Source organism: Euprymna scolopes, chromosome 43 (genome assembly GCF_053919585.1).
Source record: "Euprymna scolopes isolate OS-2025 chromosome 43, ASM5391958v1, whole genome shotgun sequence".
In the NCBI taxonomy this organism is placed as follows: Eukaryota; Metazoa; Mollusca; class Cephalopoda; order Sepiida; family Sepiolidae; genus Euprymna; species Euprymna scolopes.
In genome coordinates this window covers 26,329,881-26,350,069 of record NC_136524.1, presented here as the reverse complement: position 1 = coordinate 26,350,069, position 20,189 = coordinate 26,329,881, and the positions used below count along the sequence as shown (strand labels likewise).

The 20,189-nt window shown below is 34.2% G+C and overlaps 1 protein-coding gene across 4 annotated transcripts in view; it reads left to right on the top strand.

The window, feature by feature from the left end:
• The window catches only part of LOC145268250 (E3 ubiquitin-protein ligase SH3RF1-like), a 152,713-nt gene that overhangs the window by 52,005 nt on the left and 80,519 nt on the right, over positions 1-20,189 (top strand). The window lies entirely within an intron of this gene.

Sequence of the window (20,189 nt, the reverse complement as noted above, 5' to 3'; positions counted from 1 at the left end):
GAAAAAGAGAAATATAAAGGTAGAAAGAGAGGAAAAAAAGAAATATAAAGGTAGAAAGAGGGGAAAAAGAGAAATATAAAGGTAGAAAGAGAGGAAAAAGAGAAATATAAAGGTAGAAAGAGAGGAAAAAAGAAATATAAAGGTAGAAAGAGAGGAAAAAGAGAAATATAAAGGTAGAAAGAGAGGAAAAAGAGAAATATAAAGGTAGAAAGAGAGGAAAAAGAGAAATATAAAGGTAGAAAGAGAGGAAAAAGAGAAATATAAAGGTAGAAAGAGAGGAAAAAGAGAAATATAAAGGTAGAAAGAGAGGAAAAAGAGAAATATAAAGGTAGAAAGAGAGGAAAAAGAGAAATATAAAGGTAGAAAGAGAGGAAAAAGAGAAATATAAAGGTAGAAAGAGAGGAAAAAGAGAAATATAAAGGTAGAAAGAGAGGAAAAAAAGAAATATAAAGGTAGAAAGAGAGGAAAAAGAAATATAAAGGTAGAAAGAGAGGAAAAAGAGAAATATAAAGGTAGAAAGAGAGGAAAAAGAGAAATATAAAGGTAGAAAGAGAGGAAAAAGAGAAATATAAAGGTAGAAAGAGAGGAAAAAGAGAAATATAAAGGTAGAAAGAGAGGAAAAAGAAATATAAAGGTAGAAAGAGAGGAAAAAGAGAAATATAAAAGTAGAAAGAGAGGAAAAAGAGAAATATAAAGGTAGAAAGAGAGGAAAAAGAAATATAAAGGTAGAAAGAGAGGAAAAAGAAATATAAAGGTAGAAAGAGAGGAAAAAGAAATATAAAGGTAGAAAGAGAGGAAAAAGAAATATAAAGGTAGAAAGAGAGGAAAAAGAAATATAAAGGTAGAAAGAGAGGAAAAAGAGAAATATAAAGGTAGAAAGAGGGGAAAAAGAGAAATATAAAGGTAGAAAGAGAGGAAAAAGAGAAATATAAAGGTAGAAAGAGAGGAAAAAGAGAAATATAAAGGTAGAAAGAGAGGAAAAAGAGAAATATAAAGGTAGAAAGAGAGGAAAAAGAAATATAAAGGTAGAAAGAGAGGAAAAAGAGAAATATAAAGGTAGAAAGAGAGGAAAAAGAGAAATATAAAGGTAGAAAGAGAGGAAAAAGAGAAATATAAAGGTAGAAAGAGAGGAAAAAGAGAAATATAAAGGTAGAAAGAGAGGAAAAAGAAATATAAAGGTAGAAAGAGAGGAAAAAGAGAAATATAAAAGTAGAAAGAGAGGAAAAAGAGAAATATAAAGGTAGAAAGAGAGGAAAAAGAAATATAAAGGTAGAAAGAGAGGAAAAAGAAATATAAAGGTAGAAAGAGAGGAAAAAGAAATATAAAGGTAGAAAGAGGGGAAAAAGAGAAATATAAAGGTAGAAAGAGGGGAAAAAGAGAAATATAAAGGTAGAAAGAGAGGAAAAAGAAATATAAAGGTAGAAAGAGAGGAAAAAGAAATATAAAGGTAGAAAGAGAGGAAAAAGAAATATAAAGGTAGAAAGAGAGGAAAAAGAGAAATATAAAGGTAGAAAGAGAGGAAAAAGAGAAATATAAAGGTAGAAAGAGAGGAAAAAGAAATATAAAGGTAGAAAGAGAGGAAAAAGAGAAATATAAAGGTAGAAAGAGAGGAAAAAGAGAAATATAAAGGTAGAAAGAGAGGAAAAAGAGAAATATAAAGGTAGAAAGAGAGGAAAAAGAGAAATATAAAGGTAGAAAGAGAGGAAAAAGAAATATAAAGGTAGAAAGAGAGGAAAAAGAGAAATATAAAAGTAGAAAGAGAGGAAAAAGAGAAATATAAAGGTAGAAAGAGAGGAAAAAGAAATATAAAGGTAGAAAGAGAGGAAAAAGAAATATAAAGGTAGAAAGAGAGGAAAAAGAGAAATATAAAGGTAGAAAGAGGGGAAAAAGAGAAATATAAAGGTAGAAAGAGAGGAAAAAGAAATATAAAGGTAGAAAGAGAGGAAAAAGAAATATAAAGGTAGAAAGAGAGGAAAAAGAGAAATATAAAGGTAGAAAGAGAGGAAAAAGAGAAATATAAAGGTAGAAAGAGAGGAAAAAGAAATATAAAGGTAGAAAGAGAGGAAAAAGAGAAATATAAAGGTAGAAAGAGAGGAAAAAGAGAAATATAAAGGTAGAAAGAGAGGAAAAAGAGAAATATAAAGGTAGAAAGAGAGGAAAAAGAGAAATATAAAGGTAGAAAGAGAGGAAAAAGAAATATTAAGGTAGAAAGAGAGGAAAAAGAGAAATATAAAAGTAGAAAGAGAGGAAAAAGAGAAATATAAAGGTAGAAAGAGAGGAAAAAGAAATATAAAGGTAGAAAGAGAGGAAAAAGAAATATAAAGGTAGAAAGAGAGGAAAAAGAAATATAAAGGTAGAAAGAGGGGAAAAAGAGAAATATAAAGGTAGAAAGAGGGGAAAAAGAGAAATATAAAGGTAGAAAGAGAGGAAAAAGAGAAATATAAAGGTAGAAAGAGAGGAAAAAGAGAAATATAAAGGTAGAAAGAGAGGAAAAAGAGAAATATAAAGGTAGAAAGAGAGGAAAAAGAAATATAAAGGTAGAAAGAGAGGAAAAAGAGAAATATAAAAGTAGAAAGAGAGGAAAAAGAGAAATATAAAGGTAGAAAGAGAGGAAAAAGAAATATAAAGGTAGAAAGAGGGGAAAGATAAAGGTAGAAATGTTACATTTTTGCCCCAGGCAATGTTAGGTAGCCCTGCTAGTATAATATGCAGAGTGTCAAAATTACTGTTTAAGAAAGTGTTTCAATTTTTTGCAATTTATTCATCAAACTAAACACAATAGATAAATATTTGAAAATTTAAAGAACTTGAACAAAAACTTTTACCAAAATAACCGGATTTTGCATTAAATAATCCAAAAAGGGTTGTTGATATGCCATAAAACAAAACCTCTAAACCAACTGGTCAGACAGAATTCTGAGTTGTGCTGCCACACGAATAGCCTACCTGCAGCTACCTGGCCGATCAAGCATTTCAGTACCTGAATCAAAACCATGTAGCCATAGGTATTCAGCTCTTGAAGAAATTGAGTAGCATGATGTCACCTTCACTGAACTTCAACTGCAAACTGGAATTTTGACAATGTGAGCTAATTGTGTGCGTTTTTTTTATCTAGTCACCTTCTAGCCAGATTCTGAATCTTCCAATTCCTCTCACGTCTTTTACCATCCTCTTAATGACACAAGAAGTCTAAAATTCTCCTTATTCATCCAGGAGACAGACTCTTGTGAGTCCTACTAAAAACTCAAAAGATGGTAATTGATCCCTCCTTGATGAAACACCATCATAAGGTAAAGATCAAAGATAAGTGCAACAATCTAGTGAATGGAGTGGAGCCCTCCCCTAATATTTTAGTGCTTTGTGTATATGTGTTTGCCACCAAAATAATTAAATGCATATATAAAATATAATTGTCAATTAAAAATTAATTTTTAATGATAAATGATTTTCATTAAAATAAAGTAAAAATCGTTTATTTTATGCTTTTTTTTTCTGTTGTCACTTTTTGTATCTGGGGAAAAAGAACCTTTGCATCACTCTCAATTATGGTCAATTCATTTTTAAAAAAATTTTATGTGCAAATGGTAGACATTTTCATAAGAGTTTTTTAAAATTGAAGTTGAAGATTTTATACAGCCAATCGTCTGAAACTTGCATTTTTAATATTATGTGGATCCTTCAGACTATTGTTCACATCTTGAGTGTTATTTGTGCAACTTTTCAATTGATATAACCATTGACCTTCTTAAGGTGTATCTTCTCAAACTTGGGAATCTGCACAGAATTTAGAACAAAACCCTTATTTCATCCACAGGGGTAGCATGCTCTTGTTCCATTAGCCAGTTCTAAGTAATTTGCAATTGTGTTTATGCCGCCTGCACTGAGGATTGCACTTTCAATCTCTAAGGAATGTAACTTTTACAACTGAATTTTACTAAGTATTCTATCTACTGCGCCTGGGTCCAGAGCAAAATCCAATGGAGATAATTTTTAGAAGGGGTTCTGCTTTATTCAAGTCAGATTCAAGGCAAAAAGTTAACTCTTACCGGTTGAAGGGAGAAGAGATTGTAAAGAGGTAATTAAAAAACAATTCAAACTTATATTTGTACTCAAAACTTAAAGGCCCTAAGTATGACCTTAACAGCCATCCAGTAGTGATGCTCCATTTGGAGGCTGTGGGAAATGTGGCATTTCCCCTTAGTTACCATTGCTCCCAGATTCAATTTGGCCCAAAGTAATACTTGTCAGGGCATCTGGCGCTACCAAATCGGACTGTCTGAAAATACTAACCCAAAAAATGCACTGAACACTGATGTTGTTTTTTTTCCCCTTTCCTTTTGCAAAACTTAATCATCTTCTGCAAAGTCAAAAACAAAGTTTTTTTTCTAGAAAACAATCAAATCAAACTCCATAAATCAATATAAAGAACTTGAAGCATAAAAACTTTACAAAAATGCTTCCATCCATCGATAGCCTTGAACCCCTAAGAGGCATAGACCATCTACAACTTTGTAGATGCTTTTGTAGCGACGGAGTTCTTTTTATGAGGTGAGGGTGCTGGCCCCACGCCCAACCTTCCCAGGAGGTATATACAGTGTATAGCCTTCGCAAATGGTCATCCATCTGGTACTGGCCAGGTTCAACGTTGCTTAACTTCGGTGATCTGGCGAGAACCGGTGTGTCAACGTGATTGTGCCGTATACATGTTGCTATGCCATAAATCAAAAATAACTAAAACCAAACTTTAAAGAACTAGAATTAATGAAATCTTCTGCTTCTAAATCCGTAATGGCACACAAAAATACTTTACTTCTTTATTGGAATGTTACAAAGTAAAAATATAGTTTTTGATGGAGGCCGGAGGGTGGGTGTGACAAATACTTTGTGTTATAATTTAAAGATTTCAATGAATCGGTAACAGGACTTTTTTCCCCTTCTCATATGTGATCCTCCCCTCAAAATTACATGCATAGAATCTTTAATATTTACAATCCTTTCTGTAATTTAACTATATTTTGTATAGATAGTATAGATTTATTCAAGCAAACCTTATTGGTTACATGTGTGCATACATGTTTCACTTGTGATTTCTCTTTCAAATTCCAACCTCATCAGTACAAAAATTTCCAAAAAGCTAAATTCTTTAACAGTAATTCTCTTAGTATAAATCTTGAGGTTTTTTATAAGACGAGGAGTTGGAAATGGAAAATAAACATAAAACAAAAAAGACAGAGAAATAAAGAAATTCATACTATAATACTGCTCTGGTCACTAGTGAGCACGTTTTAAAAGTAAATTCCAGAGTTTTATTGGATTAATATTTAGGAAACCACAGCACCGCAATCACTGTATTTGGTATAAATTTCAGTCTACAATTGACATATGCTCCAAGTTTCAGTTATGAATGTTCAGCAGTCTGTATTTTATTGCTGTTCAAATGTTGAGAACATCTTAATACTATGTTACAAAATCTTTAGAAGCTCTAATCTTTTATAAACTTCTCTCTTGGCACTGCTGATTTTGGCTGTGATGGTGCCCTTCAATTCAGAAATTCTTGAGTAGAGAGCTATTCTTGTAAAAATAAATCCAAAAAGGGATGGTAAAAGAAATAATTATTCAATTGTGAATATAAAAGTTCCAGCCAGCTAGCCAGCACGGCCATAGCCGAGATTGAACTCGCTACAACGAATTGGTAAATTCAAATCTTGTGGGTACTTGAATACTTGATGCTTTGCCAGGGTTATCAAGGGTATTTTTTATCATGACGCCATCACTAGATGAGGTGCCTACCACGGTTTAAGAGAGTCCCATCTACTCTCGAGAGAAGGATAGACCGCACCAGTTTCTCAACCTGGTATTTGACCTCACGGTACATACAGCGCCTAGCCTTCCCAAATGGTCACCCATCTGATACTTGCAAGGCTCAACGTTGCTTAACTTCGGTGATCTGGCATGAACCAGTGTGTCAAAGTGATTGTGCCGTACGTAGATGCATATAAAAAGTAATGCCAAGCAAACATCAAGAATCAGTCCAGTCAGAGAAGCTTTGAATTATATGTATGCAAAGAATGGTAACATTAATCCAGAGCACAGTTCCTTTCTCATGTCAAGATGAAAAGCTATGACTGAAAAAAATAAAATATTTAATGTACTTTATACAACAATTAGTAATGTTTTAAAATATTGTAATATAAATAATCTCAAGATTGTTTGGATAAAGATTATTTTTTAGATAACTCCACAGAGATTAAAATATGCAAGACTAAGAACTAGTGAGTGTAAAATCCATTCAGGATCACATCTACTAATGAGGCGATCTCCAAAGTTGTTTCCCCTCCATTAATATCATTGAACGGCGATAAAATAAAGATTTGGGTATTGATGACTGAAATCTAGTGGACAAGTCTGGCACAGACAAGTTTATTTGTGCCAAATATGGTTGACTTGCAAAGCGATTTTGTGGCTTTTGCTTTTTTTAGGTGGAAGAGTCTCTGAATATAAAAACATGTCAAGTGTGTTATAATGAAAACAAAATAAAAAGTTAGGGTGTAAAAAGAAAAGCAAAACTATAAAATCTATATAAAAATAATGTTCATTCATATAATTGTAGCTATACACATTTTCTTCTCTCTCTCTCTCTCATATATATATATATACACACATAGTTTTTTAATGATATTAAGGTTATCATCTCCACCTTGGATATCCGATGTTTTCTTAAAAAGTCGCCCTCCTTTTATTTGGACGTATTATTTTTTAAAAACAGTAATCTACATACACGCGTGTTTCGGGTCCTACCCCTCTTCAGCGTAGCTTTACTGTTGTTAGGACTCTAACCCTGGACCTTATGTATTTCAGTCCAGCATCTTAATCCATCACGCTATAATGCCATAGACAATTTACTGCTTAGTTTTTATTGTTTATCTATTTACATAGTTTTATTGTTATATATATATATATATATATATATACATATATATATATATATATATATATATATATATATATATATAATTATGTTGACACAGCGGTTCCTGTTAGATCACTGAAATTAAGCAACAATGAGCCTGGACAGTACCAGATGGGTGATCATTTGGGAATGTTAGGTGTTGTACTTACTGCCCCAAGACAAAGGAATTTCCAGTTTTGCCTCTGGGAGTGTTTAAAGATCACTAGGAGAGATGTACCCTTAATTTTCATTAAGACATGCACTTATGAGAAGAGAAACTGATATAAAATGTAAGGTCTGCTTCGTCTGTAGCATTCAATTACACTGACTGAGATCAGCAGTTGTTGCAAAAAGTGAGATGGCTTTACATGAAACTTACACCATTATAAACAAATCATCTGTGTGGATTTCAAACAATTTAATTGTGGGAACCTCCTATATCAAAATATATATATATTGTTTTAACAAAAACCAAGACTTCAAAAAATGGGTTGATAGCAACAAAAAGTGTATTTCATTGTTAGTTACAATTGTTTCAATACCATTTGGACGAATTCAAACAATGTTGTTTGAAAAATTTCACAAGAGCAGCTTTTCTTTAGACTTATTAAATAAAAAAACACTTTAACAATAAAACATTATGGAAAAGAAACATTTCTTTTATAAGGAAAGGAAAACAAGCAAGATCACTTTACCTCTATTGCATCTTTGCAAAGTATTTTTTTTTTTTTTTTTAAGATTTATATATCTACCTATTTTTGTATCTTTATTTAAAATAATAAAAAAAAACAATTTCAAACTAAATAGCGAACGATGTTCCCACTAATTACCTATGTCCATTAAATATGTTTCATTAATACCATTTATCGATTTCTTAAATTAGATTTCTATATTTCTTCATTTAATTAAACTTTTTTTTTTTAAATATTTAAAAACATTTTTTTTTTTTTAAATATTTAAAAACATTTTTTTTTAAAACAGACTAATCAACTAAGTTAAATCGTTACAAAACTATGTAAGTTTCGTATCGTGAAAATTGCTTTGTTTGTTTACAAAATTATCTGCTAGCTTATTTATGTGATTTAGGTATATGGACGATTACTGAATATATAATTCGGAATACTACAAATTAGATTATATATATATATATATATATATATATATATATATAATGTGTATGTTTTTATAAAGCTATTTAAGTTGATTTAGCATGAGTGTTTGGACAAACATTGTGATAAGTTTCATTCTGTAATGTTTTACAAATAATTTCCTTCTTGAGGAAATTAATCCCGGTCCTTGAGTAATGGTGTACCAATGTTTTATTTTTCTTTTAGACAATGCCAACAGCAACTTAACAAAACAAAAAACAAAAAAAACAGCTCTGCCTGTCAACATTGAAAAGGTTTTGTCCTGTTGGCAGCCATCAATGAAAATTTTTCTTCCCACCCACTTTACAAGATTCTGGGTGACACTGCAAATTTATGTGATTAGTTTGTATCTTTTTAGGCTTCAGTTTTATGTGATTTTGGTTTTATTTTTTCATTGAATCTAAAACTAAGACTACTTTATTCTAAAAACTAATTTCCTGTGCGTTTCTTATGGTGATGCAAGGACATGTCTAACAAGGAGTCTGGTCGATCTGTCATGCTTCAGTTTAAAATAGCAATTTCCATTGCTGAATGCTCAGATTTGTAATATTTGCTATTAGCACAAAAGAAAAATATGCTAATTAAATGAAAGAACAAGAAACAGATAAACGATGTTGCCAGTCAAGCTAGAAGCAATTAATGCTTTTCCATTTTTTTTCTTTCATTTTTTTCTTTCATTTTCTTCTTTCATTTTTTTCTTTCATTTTTTTCTTTCATTTTTTTCTTTCACTTTTTTTCTTTCACATTTTTTTCTTTCACATTTTTTTCTTTCACATTTTTTTCTTTCACATTTTTTTCTTTCACATTTTTTTCTTTCACATTTTTTTCTTTCACTTTTTTTTCTTTCACTTTTTTTTCTTTCACTTTTTTTCTTTCACTTTTTTTTCTTTCACTTTTTTTTCTTTCACTTTTTTTTCTTTCACTTTTTTTTCTTTCACTTTTTTTTCTTTCACTTTTTTTTCTTTCACTTTTTTTCTTTCACTTTTTTTTCTTTCTCTCATTTTTGTTTTCTTATTTTTTAAACCAGAAACTTTCCTGTCCGAAATCTTTAAAAAAAAATAAAACAAATTTGGCCAAAATAACCCTTTTATTTATTTTTAAATATAAACAATACAATAAACCATATAATCACAAGATTCCGAAGAAATACAAGAAACTAATTGAACATATTGTAAGAATATTTTTGCTTTTTTCAAGTCTGTTTTTGATAGTTTTGCAAGAAAAAAGTTATATGCTTCAAAATAAATTCAACATCCTTCACTCTATTCTAAAGACTTTGAAATATATACTAGTGGGGGTTACCCGGCGTTGCCCAGGTGTTTGGAGGTGTGTGTGGTTTGGGTAAATCAAAACTCCGGGGTGGGGGTGGGGGGTAAAATAAATAAAGTTTTGGTAGGTGAGTATGAGGATCGAACCTGAACCCTTGAGGCAAACTTGGAAATTAAAGTGTGAAAAAAAAAAATATGCGACATTAACCACTGGACCACCGCGAAATACTAACAGAAACATGTTTGAATTTATTTAATTACTTAGAATTGGCAGGTGCACGTTTTAATGACTTAATGATGTCAACTTTGACTGCGGGATAGTATTTTATTTACTGCGGGAACGCTTTTTTATTTTTATTTTCCCAAGATGTTGAGGGGGGGGCAGCTCCCCATAAAAAGGGGATTGTCCAAATTGAATAGCAATTGTCTGATATAAGGAAAATATTTCCACATTGATCAAAGCTGATTGCTTTTGGACATCTTTGGCGACTGGAAAAATACCGCCAGAATTAGTGTCACTTTTATTATTCGAAAAGCATTCGGCGAGCAAAAAATGTTGAATATTTATTTTTTCAAAGTCGAGCAAATTAAATAGACAGGCGACCTCTGTTAACTCGTAGATATTGTGATTTATGTTATACAAAAAGTTTTAAGAAGTTGTGAGCCGACCGACCGCTTCTCTGAAAAAAGCCTTTCTTGGACACCCGCAAAAAGCGAACATACATACACACATTTTTGCTTTTATATATATATAGATAAAATTTCTGTAGAAATATACTTTATTTCTTTATAATATATACCAATCCTTATTTAAGAAGCTTAATATAATTACAGAACAATATAACGAATGAATGACAAAAGTCTATATTCCAAAGTTCATGATGTTGACCATCTTACAATTTATTCAATTTAGTTGACATTTAATTGTAAACTAGCAAGGATGCCTAGCGTTGTCCAGGTGTTTGTGGGTGTGTATTGAGAAAAACAAAAAAAAAGTATTAGTAGGCAGGTACCGCGAAGGAGAAAAGGGATTTGGAAAAAAAGCACGTCTTTGCCGTTGCGTCTATCGCCAAACCAGAAGTGGTGAAGGTTTAAATTAAGGCTAGTCAATTGAAAAGAGGGTATGACTTTTGAAAATGTCAGTGAAAAAAGCGACTCCTCCTTGTAGAAAAGTGCCCAGCTGAGGGTGAAGGAATTAATGTTTTTAGCCAATTTTTTTATATTTATCATTCGAAGGGTCGAGCTTCAAAACGATAACAATCTTGTGAAAAGCTTTCAAAAGTTTTAGGCAGACATACATACATACATACATACATTTACATAGACAGTTGAAATTTATATAATAGATGTCAACTGATTTAAAGGAATAAATTGTAAGATGGTTAACATCATGAACTTTGGAATATAGACTTTTGTCATTCATTCATTATATATATGTCCTATTATTGTTTGTTTGTTTACAATTTGATTAATATGTACAAAATGCACACTGTTTCAGAAATTAATTTTCATACTGAAAATGGACGTTCACACACTTTCATTCCAACCAGATTTCTATATATACTATTTTACCAAAGGAAATCTATATTCAAGAAGTAACCTCATTTGCATATTACATTGAAAAAAAATTTCTATTTTTCTATCGCTTAGAAGTATTTATATACCTCCTAGATAATAATATCTAGGATTTGCAAATGTACATTGCGTCTAGATTTATTTACGTCGTACTTTACACGATTCTTGCTATTTCGGCACCTCTTGTGTTGATTCGGTTATTTTGTATAAAAGTGAAACTATCTGAAGCAAAGGTGCACTTACCGGCACGAAAACCGGGAAAGTCCAGAAAGCAATGGGCGTTTGATCAATGTGGGGGAAACTCCTTATATCAGACAATTGCTATTCATATGGGCACTCTGCTTTTTATGGGGAGCTGGTCCCCCACCCCAACATTTTGGCGAAACAAAAAGTTGGGAAACGAAACCAGAAAAACTGTCTTGCAGTAAATGTTCACTGCGGGACTTCTATGGCGTGATCATTAAAATCGCGCACCTGTCAATTTAACTTTTTAATCATTAAAATTAAACTCTGTTTAGTTACTCTCCCTTCGTGGGTGAGTGGGTAAGTTGTCGGGTTTTTTCACTTTCTTTTCCACCTTTGCCTCAACATTCTGGGTTCGATCCTACCTACTTACCAAAACTTTTTTATTTTACCCCCCCCCCTTCTAACACAAACACCGGGTACCCACCGCTAGTCTATATATATATATATAAAAGCGAAAATGTGTGCATGTCTGTATGTTCGCTTTTTGTGTATGTCTTCAAAGGGCTTTCTTCCGGTCGATTCTCGAGGCCATCGCTCATTTTTAAAACTTTATATAACACGTCTAAATGATAATATCTACGACTTAACAAGGGGGGGTCGACTCTCTATTTAATTTGCCCGACTTTGAAGTGTTAAATATTCAACATGTTTGGATCAGCATGTGTAGATTCGCCTTTTTTGTATAATAAAAGCGAAACTGGATTCGAACTGGATATAAACATCACCATTAACTATCCTGCAGTAAAACGATTTGACGTCATTAAAAACTGATGTTTGACATTCACTTTTTAATCGCTCTTACATTGACTGTCGCTGTAGCTCAGGTGTTCAGGCTCAGCCTATGGGCCACAAGGCTCCAGGTTCGAGCCGACCTGTCACCAAGCCCACGACCCCCCCCTTATTTTTTCTCCCCATTTTTAAAATCGCTGTTTTTTATCGTTTTTTTTATATTCAAACAGGGTTAAGTTACCTTTTGGTTCTTCTTTAATCTCCCCTCCCCAAACGCACACACCTACTAGCACCCGGGTAACGCAGGGTACCCCCGCTAGTCTATATATATAAAAGCGAAAATGTGTGTATGTTTGTATGTGTGTTTGTGTGTCTGCTAAAAACTTTCGACAGACAGAACAAAAATTCAAACTCGGTATCATATTGAAGCTCCATCCTTCGCTCGAAAAATATCGAAAAATTGGCCAAAAACGTTCAATTTTTTTCAACCCGAAATCAACAATTTTCGGTGGTCCTCTCGTGACGACGACCGGTTCTACACATGCGTCAGATGACGTCATGACCTGATTTACTTTAAATAGTTGAAAAACTGACTAAATTTCATGTACGTTGTGTTAGCTCAGTTGGTTAGCGCGTTGGTTCGTTATCTAAAAGTTTTGGGTTCGAATCGTAGTATGAGATGTCTTTTTTTTCTTCTTTTTTTTTTCTTTTTTAAATTTAAATATTGAACCAGTGTTTAAGTCATTTTTCACGTAACGTTCGTTTTTCTGGGTTTTTTTTTTGTTTTACTTTGCTTATCCACCCCCGACCACACACCCAAAAACACCCAGGTACTCACCGATTTTTTTAAATTTTAATATCGGAACAGGCTTATTTAAACCATTTTTCACATGTTCGTTTTTCTGTTTTCTTTTTTTTTTTTTTTTTTTTTCGATTTTTACATTAACATCGTTCGTTTGCCTTACGTTAGTTTTTTTTTTTTTCGATGTCTTGATTACCCTCCCCATTTAAGTTTTAATGTTTTCTTTTTTTACTTCGCTTATAACAAACAAACCTGGTCATTGACCTCATTTACTGAATAGCTATTGCTCTACGACTTCAGTGCATGCACCTGTCAATTTGGTTCTTGCTTAAATAAATTCAAACATCTTTCAGTAACTCATTCTGGCTGGCCGATTTTATTTTCAAACTTTGCCTCAGGGCTTCGGGTTTGATCCTACCAACTTTTACCCCCCCACCCCCCAACCCCGGTTTCTTTTTTATTTAACAGCACACACACATCTCCAAACACCCGGGCAATGCCGGGTACCCCTGCTAGTCTATATATAAAAGACAAAACGAGCACGCGAGTTTTTGTATGTCCAACAAAGGGGGTTTTTCCAGGCTTCTGGGGGGGGGGTACTATCACTTAGAACTTATATACCGTGTAGATCATAATATGTACGAATTGTGAACATGTGTTGCAGCTAGATTTATTTACAGTGACTTTTACAAAATTATTGCTATTTTGGCTTCTCACGTGTTGTTTCGGCTTTTTCGTATAAAAGCAAAACTAATGTGAAACTAATGAGCAGTTCTCGGCTACAGGCCAGGAACATCCAGAAAGCGATAGACGTTTGGTCAATGTCGGTTCTCACCGTCATATTAGACAATTGCTTTCATTTGGACACTCCCCTAATACAGGGGGAGTACGTTTTCCCCAACATGTTGGGGAAACAAAGCCAGACCAAGTTGGGTAAAAAAATAAACCCAAAAGAACTATCATGCAGTAAAATTAAGTGTGGAATTAAATTCTGCACGCACCTGCCACTTGTGCAGTTATGAACGTTTCATTCACTGTGGCGTGATGTTTGATCTTATTAAACACGCACCTGTCACATCACTTTTTAATGATTTTATTTCACACATTCTCAGTTCTCTGCAATCGTAGTGTGGCAGTAAGTCCTCAGCCTATTAACCTCAAGGGTTCCGGTTGGAGCCTACCTACCTACCTACCAAAAATTTTTTTTCTTTTACACCTCCAAACACCTGGGCAATGCCAGATACCCCCGCTAGTCTATAAATATAAAAGGCAAAATATGTGTGTGTGTTTGTATGTCTTGCAAAACCTTTCGGCAGAGGCTACGGATCTTCGCCAGATAGGTATCATTTTCAAGCTCAAACCTTCGGCTGACAAATATCGGAGGATTGACTAAAAACATTAATTCCTTCCCCATCAACCACATGCTTTTTTACAGGGAGGGTAGCAAAAATCCGTTCCTTCATGACAAGATAACGATATACGCATACGCCAATGATGTTGTCGATTGCATCGGTTTAAATATTATAAAAACCGACCCAATTTCAGTGATGCTTTCTTAGCTCAGTTGGTTAAAGAGTAGCGTCATTATCTAAAGGTTGTGAGTTCGAATCGTGATGTAGGATATCTTTTTTTTTCTTTTTTTTTTCCAATTTTTTTAACAACTTTTAACATCGTCCGCTTCACGTTAACACACACACCTCGATTTTTTTTTTTGATTATTGAAATAGTTTGTTCTTTCTTTTTCCATCACGTATGCTGTTTTTTTTTTTTTTTTTTTTTTTTTTTTTTTTTTCAGATTTTCTAAACAAATTTATCATTTTTTTTTTTTTGTTTTTTTGTTTTTTGTTTTTTAATATTCAAACGACCCATTTTGTTTTGATTTACCTCCTCCTCAACATACACATCTACAAATACCCGGGCAGTGCTGGGTACCCCCGCTAGTGCTTCTATAATTCCAACATGATCCCTTTTCAGGAAACTCATAGAGAGATATGATATTTGATGTATCTTAAATAGTATGTGACTAAACCCTCTGCCTGCCAATATTTGAATCTGCCAACACCAGATATATAATAGTGGTCTGGCAAGACCACAGAGGAGACAACCTAGCAAAAAAAAAAACCCCTAAGCAATTACAAAGCAGCAAAACTGAAGCTGGCCTGCTAGGACACACACATATATATATAATTTGTAGTCATCGACATACAGTCCTGTTTCGTTGTATCACAACTCATCAGTGCCGCTAGACTAGCACCTCTCCCAAGCCGAGGATTGAACCTAGATATATATATATATATATATATTTACAAATTTGGCCATATTTTTGGTTCTTTTTTACCAATTGTCAGAAAATTTTAACCAAAGAATTGTATTATGATCTTGAAAAAGCCTGCAAATTTTCATGTAGTTTCATCTCATAGAACCAAAGATATAAGCATTTCAATATTCAATTTGGTAACGGACACACACACACACACCACCTTTTTTGCAATTTTATAAGTTCCAAATCTTGGCAACTGTTGATCAGAATTTAACAAATGAAGGCAAAAATAAGAGATGATTATCACAAAGACAGGAGATGCCTGCTGGCCTTAGTCTTGAAAAGACCAAAGCTATAAATAGGAGGAAAACAGTTGTCAGGGAGAGCTTCTTTTTCATTTGCTATTAATTCAAGATGCAATGGAGGGTGACACTCCTTTCCCAGGATTAATACACTTACCCTTGATCTTCATTTTATAATGCTGAGTGTTAGTGTTAGAAGGGGGTTTGTAAGACTGAACCCCGGTCTCCTAGAGCATTAATACTAATAAAAACCATGCTAAATAGGCTGGCATCGGGGGACACAATGTAAGCTATATTTGATTCAAATTAGTTTTCTGTAAAGGGTGTGGAACTCTATTCCGTTTGCCTGCCTTCCAGCTGACTACAATCTGATTGTCTTCAAGTCCAACGTAAACAAGTTCTTATTGAACCGTCTCCCTAAGTAATCCAAGTTACAAAATTCCCACTAATGTTTACTACGCTAAAATCACAATGACTAATCTATACCCATTAACCCTTATCCTCGAGTGGCCTCTGGGCCTTGATAAGTGGTGACATCCATGTAAAAAAAAAGGGGGGGTTAGATATATACAATGTTAGTTTTGAATAATGCTGAATAGTGAACCAAATCTTGACCAAGACGCTGACCTAAATTGATTCATTTAATAGAATGCAAATTAACTTATAAGGGCAAGAAACCTGCGACATCTGTTATTAGTTTATAGCATGATTAAATTAACAGGCAAAACCTTTTTAAAAATTTATTCGAGTTCACTTTCCGATACACGCATTCCTGAAAATATAGTAATGTGAAACAAAAAAAAAAAAGCAAACAAAAATTCCAACTTTTAATTTAGATTTTAGTTCAAATATTTCTTTTTGTTTATTTTAAACTTTAACTTTTGATCTGGAATGCCAATGTGCATTCTTCAGTAATGTCTTCATTTCCACTTTCAAATGCTTGACTAACATGAGATCACAAAAATAAAATGATGATTAGTCTATAATGTTTTTCTTCTTTTTTTTTTTATATATTTCTTTATTCAATTTTATTCCTAATATAACTATATCTCACTAACATCTTGCCAAATGAAATGGCTTTATAGCAGTGGCATCCAACCATATTAAATCTTTTTTTCTTTTTTTTTTTTGTGTAAAGGGGAAGGGCATCCAATCATTTTCAAACTATGCCCTTCTAATATACCAGTACTAGGACTTATACTTGAATCAGGAGTTGGTCCTAAGCATCAAACATTCCGTTTGGTGATGCCCGGTGCAAACTCCTGGATTGAATAAACTAGTCTGTTCCCTAAAACTGAATTTTCCATTGCTAAAATCCTCATATCTTAATACATAGTGATTCCCTCCCTCGTCCCTTCACATGCCACCTATGAAATTCATAATCCTAATTCATGTCCAGAATTCCCTCTATATCAAAAAAAAAATAAAAAATTTTTTATCTGTATGATGCACGTATCTGTGACAAAACAAAAATGTCATATTCCAACACATAAATTGATCAAGTAGTTTTATTTTTAAATAAGAAAATCAAATCTTATGATTAATCAAGCAGGAACTATCTTGTGTCGCCATTTTGAAGAAACAAGGTGAGATAACTCGTGCGAGATCAGCCTTGTAAGGCCTACAATTTCTTATTAATCACTTAAAATCATTTAAAAATAACTTTCTTTATATAAAAAAAGAAAACTACTTGATAAATTCATATGATTTTTGGAATATGATCTTCTCATTCAATCACAGATACATACATCATATAGCTTTTTCTGTATTTTTTGTTTGTTAATACAGGGGGAAATTATGGACAACCACCACAATCCTTTCTGTTATTCAATTTAACTTGGTGTCAAACCTAAGTCTATGCCTGACTTTTCCACTAAGTTTCAATTATGAATGTCCAACTGTCGTTAAAATAAATTGTACCATTTTAGATTTTAAAAAATAAAAGATTAAATTAAATTAAAAAAAAAAGCTTAATTATGTATACTAGTGGGTCACCACTTGCCAAAGTCAAAAGCCATTCAAGGATAAGAATTAGTAAGATTTTTAGCTAGATGATGAAACCGTATTATGAAATGATTGAGAACCATGATTAATTCACAGGACAACTCTATAGATAGTTGTTTACATTGAACTTGAAAACAATGTTTTATTCTGTAGTTAAACCATTCCATGGTTATTTTTAAGATTGTAAATTAGCCACCAAAAATATTAGATTTTTCTGCTTCTGTAATACTTTTGGTATCTTCTGTAGATAATGTTTCCATATCAATCATTAAAATTCTTTGATATTATCTTTCTGAATTTTTTAGATAAGGTGTGATACTTTGTATCATTTGGACTACTGTTCTCATTTGGAATGTTATTTACAGAATGACTCTTATTCCATGAATAGGTATTTCTTGAAATGTGTGAGAATTAAATTAATAGGTGAAAAATTGTTTCATAAAAATGTTTTTTAATTTTGGCTTGGCAAACCTTGATGCAATCTTTGGAAATCATTAAGTTTGTGTCTGCTTCTTGCAGTGTAAGCTATTTTCCTAAGCAGCACAGTAAATCCGCTTCGTTCGTAATTATGGGAGGGGAATTTATCTTCAAATATCTTAAATTTCAAATTAATTGCAACGGACTTGTGAATGACTTCTTTTTTTTTTTTTTTTAATGGAGAGTAGACAACGCATTGTGGATGCGTTATCGGCAGTTCTCGTTACTCTCGCTTCCTCTTATTTGTCCCTCAGTCCTCATTTCCAGTGAGTGATGTTTCTGACAAAGGGTGAAGAAAAAGCTGCTCTACAGGACGACAGTACTTTGTGAACAGTAGCCTGAGATGTCGGAAATTTTCTGTTCCTATGTCTATCCTTGTGGCCATGTCACTAGTAAGGGTGCTGGAGGTAAACGTTTCATCTGGGCTGACGTTATCCGCCTGATAGTCAGGGACCCGAACCTTGGATTAACCACTAATCAGCAGGTGCAAAATACTGGGGCTGCTGTATTGCCATTTGGTGAATGGACTCTGGGCCATGCAGTAGTTTCGAGTGGGGCTTCTCGATGCCATACTAGTGGGTAATTGTTATGGCTTTACCTTATCATGGCTACACACAAAAAAAAAAAAATCTTCCTCTCCTTTTCTCTTTTACCTTCTCTCTCTGTTCTGCTCTAACCAAGTCTGTCGACCTGTTCCACAAATCCCAATCCTCAACGTGAAATACCTCCAGAAAAATAACACATGTAAATCTAGAACCCCATCCTCCAACATGTCTCCTTCTCCAACATCAGGGGTCTACATTCCAACCTTCCAGAGGTTGAAACCCAATTACAGGAAACAAAACCAGACATATTCTTCCTAAGTGAAACTGGCATTAGGCCGACCGCTTCCTTTGACGAATTCATAATTAAAGGATACTCTAACTTAACATCTAAATGTGACCCCCAAGATCGCCATGGACATGGGATATGTGCTTACATTAAAGATGGCTTTCCGTGTGGTAGGGATATCTCCACAGAAGACCCTAATTTACCTTATGTGCTTCCGGGTTGCACTTGCTTACACCACTGCATTTATATTCGCTCTCTATCGCCCCTACAACAGCGGAGTTACTATCCTTAAGAGCATATCTGAAAAAATTGACCACATCCTGTTTGCTCACCCTTCAGCTAACATCCACATTTATGGTGACTTCAATGTCCACAATGCGGAATGGCTGACCCACTCTAACAAGAAAGATGATGAGGGGAGGTTCTGTCATGATTTTGCCATTGCCTATGACCTCACCCAGATTGTCCACAAACCCACCCGAGTGCCCGATACTTCCAGTTAGTATGCAGTCCTTCTAGACCTTTTTCTCACAACTTCCCCTGAGCTATGTTCATGTTCCGTTCTATCTCCTCTGGGATCTTCCAACCACTCGGTTGTATCAGTTAAGATAAAAATGAAATGTAATAAGTCTTCAGACGTACCTCTCCACCTTACTATATATCGATACTCTACCGCTGACTGGGATAGCTTCCGTTCATTTATATCTGATCTACCACTGTGTTCCATGTTTAAAACGGATGTCTCCTCTATAGTATCAGACCTGACCGAATGGTTAATTGTAGGCATAGATTGATTCATACCATCCAAAAAATTCCAACAAAAACCTTACAACCAGCTATGGTTCTCCCAAGAATGTGCTGCAGCCATCGCGCACAAAAATCACTTTTTCCATAGCTACCAACGTAATAGATGCACTGAGACTAAAGCTGCTTTCAGGACTGCCAGTAACCACTGTAAAAGAGTAATAAAAAATGCAAGAGAGCTATATGCTCAGTCCGTTAAATACAAAGTAGCTGAGCAGCGGCTTGGTTCCCACCAGTTTTGGCAAATAGCAAACAGGATCCTGAACAGAAGCGTGCGTTCTATCCCAACTATCATCAATGGATCTGAGGTCATCTCGTCAGCATCAGACAAGGCCAAACTATTTGCCCAGAACCTGCTCTCTCTTCTCCTCCTACTCGTATTCGTTCCCTGCTCTCTGTGCTCCTCCTCCTCATACTTGTTCCCTGCTCTCTGTTCTCCTCCTCCTCATACTTGTTCCCTGCTCTCTGTTCTCCTCCACCTCATACTTGTTCCCTGCTCTCTGTTCTCCTCCTCCTCATACTTGTTCCCTGCTCTCTGTTTTCCTCCTCCTCATACTTGTTCCCTGCTCTCTCTTCTCCTTCTCCTCGTTCCCTGCTCCCTCTTTTCTCCTCGTTCCCTGCTCCCTCTTTTCTCCTCGTTCCCTGCTCCCTCTTTTCCTTCTCCTCGTTCCCTGCTCCCTCTTTTCCTTCTCCTCGTTCCCTGCTCCCTCTTTTCCTTCTCCTCGTTCCCTGCTCCCTCTTTTCCTTCTCCTCGTTCCCTGCTCCCTCTTTTCCTTCTCCTCGTTCCCTGCTCC